This window comes from Suricata suricatta, chromosome 5, assembly GCF_006229205.1.
Source record: "Suricata suricatta isolate VVHF042 chromosome 5, meerkat_22Aug2017_6uvM2_HiC, whole genome shotgun sequence".
Taxonomy (NCBI): Eukaryota; Metazoa; Chordata; class Mammalia; order Carnivora; family Herpestidae; genus Suricata; species Suricata suricatta.
The window spans coordinates 101,495,228-101,497,863 of NC_043704.1; the positions used below are offsets into that span (position 1 = coordinate 101,495,228).

General features: G+C 37.6%; 1 long non-coding RNA gene across 1 annotated transcript; it reads right to left on the minus strand.

Moving 5' to 3' along the window:
* Nucleotides 1-630: 630 nt before the first annotated feature.
* Nucleotides 631-2,359, minus strand: LOC115292760. The gene is made up of 3 exons (XR_003909117.1): nt 2,246-2,359; nt 1,324-1,470; nt 631-680 (listed from the first exon to the last, which is right to left on the minus strand). It is a non-coding gene; the product is annotated as an uncharacterized LOC115292760 (long non-coding RNA).
* Between the last annotated feature and the right edge of the window lie 277 nt (nt 2,360-2,636).

Below are 2,636 nucleotides of genomic sequence, written 5' to 3' on the forward strand. Positions count from 1 at the left end.
CTATGCATCAGCACTCCTGTATCCCTTGGGTAAATTCCTAGTATACATTTTTAAGGCATTTCAACTAATAGATAATGTGTATGGCTAATAACTGATCATGCAAATATTTTTCCGATATCCTGAAACAAACATTCTTCATACAAATATTATTTACAGATCCTGAAACATAATCTCCTATAAACAGGGACTAAGTGGACAGTGAGATTTGGATAATTTTTGGTTTTCCCTTTTTATACCTTTTGAGATACCAGATAGAAGTTATGTTTCTAAAAATATATAATATTTTAAGGTAACCTATATGAACATTCTATCACTTCTTTATTGATCAAACTTTATGATACAAATTTCTCTCACCTACAATCAAATTATCAATTTCAATTTTTGGTATCCATTTTAAATTAATTGTATATTAATCTTGGTTTAATATAAGCATTTATTACTTATAAATGTGACGTATTAGTAAACTCTTACCATGCATCTATGTTGTACCAGACAAAATGTTACTTTTAATATCCAAGAAATCCTCTGAAGAAGGAAGATGCTTATCTTACAAATAAAAAACTGGAGCCCAGATGGATTTTTCCCCTAGAGTTGCGCAGTGCCTAAGTCATGATTTTAGTCTTTATGTAGAAGATCCCGTCTTGTGTTCTTTCAACTTCACTTCACTACAAGGTGGAGAGCTGGACATTATGTGAATTTAAAATAAGCACAGAATACCTTTTCTAACATAAACTACTTACAATCAAGCTTTGGAGAAGATATAAGAATGCCTAATGATTGTTCCAAATTACTGATAATTATAATATTCCTAGAATCCATGTCATGCGTCATGAATACTTTGTATGAATTATGTTCATTATTCCCACAACTGCCATCTGACCAGTTCCTGCAGTTCTCTAGCCTCCTCATCTATACCAGGCCCTCACGTCATAGGCTCATCAGAAGCTACCCTCGTCCTTAATATTACTCCTTCCCATTTTAGATTTTCTACTTCTTGGGCAAAAAGCTCCATGAGGGAAATGAAACTGACTTCCTCTACAAGGTGTTGGTCACGTTTTAAAAAGTCACTGGGCAGAGGAAAAAACAACAGCAACAACAACAACAACTAATATTCATCCTTCCAGAGTCATTCAAAACGGGAAATTTTCCACTTATAATCCACAAGTACCTCAAGTCCCTTTCTCACTTTTCTTCTCTTTCACTCAGTATTTCCCTGGTGGCACAGGTGGGGCCAAAATCTCTCTCTCTCTCTCCACACTTTGTGAAACTTCCACTCAGAGACCCCATCTGCTGCATCTTTCTTCACTCCCCATCCTCTCTCACCTCGTAGAGCGCTCAAGTTCCAAATGGGGGCTCCTCCCAATTTCTTGGCTCTAGTGATGATTCCAACTCTTCAACAAAGTCTCAGAGGCAAGGGTGGAAACGAGTGAGCAGAGGATGTCTGTATCTCGCACATCTGTTTAAACCCTCCTATGCAGGTCGTTGGATATTAAAGGTTTTTGAACAATGTCATGATGACAGCAATATTGTATGAAGGTTAAGTAGGTGCTATTTTGCGGAATGAATTGTAGAAAAAGCATTTGAGGCTAGGGGTTCTGTTCGAAGGCTGCCTTGAGGACCTAAGAATGAGATCCTTATTTTTGGGTAGAAGCTGTAACAATGGAAACAAATCTATGGATTTAAAAAATTATAAAGGCAAGAAATTTAAAAGAATGGCTGACTGACTACAAGTGCTTTGGGGAAGTAAAGAATCAAGGATGATTCCAGCCTAAGTTAATGTAAGAACAGTGCAAATGAACAGGAGTCCTGAATTATGATCTCCATCTAGCTTTGACTTCAGAAAACAGTTATTCTATTTACTAAACATGCTTAAGTATAATTCAATATGCTTATAATGCCTTGTTATAAATGTGCTGCTGTGCTAATGCATTTTCATCAGTGTTCGATCTCTCACTAGCCAAGTACATAATAACAAAGCAGTGCAGGAAAAATATAGATTTATCCCAAAATAAGTAAAGAAACAAAGAAGAAAAAGACCTGCACCTCTGTTTAGTACGGGGTCGGGGGAGACAGAATCTGCTATTAATCTTACCAGAGGTTTCAATCCAGTTACTGTTCAGGGCACCATAAAATGGAAGCACTAGATACAAGACATTAACAACTATCTCTACTCCAAAAAAGAAGTCTTATTTGCCCCCCAATGAAGTGCTATATTTTGAAAGAAATTCTTAGAATGTCTGCTAACCTGAGCATGTAGGTACACCAAGTTCCACAGGGATTAGTCTTATTTCAGTCCAATCTTAACTTCTGTGGTGATGTGTTTTAGAGGTTTATTTTGAGAAAGAGTGTGAGTGGAGGAGGGGCTGAGAAACAGGGGCAGAGAGAATCCCCAGAAGACTCAGCACTGTCAGCGCAAGAGCCCAAAGCAGGGCTTGACCTCACAAACCGAACTGTGAGATCATGACCTGAACTGAAACCAAGAGTCAGACATGTACCTGACTGAACCACCAGACACCACTGGTGTTATTTGTAAATAAAGAATATCATGCGCCATGTTTTTATGCCTACCATTTAACACTGGTAAAAGATCTAAGAAACCAAGGTGGAGAGAAGAGACAGGGAGCAAGATTTGACAT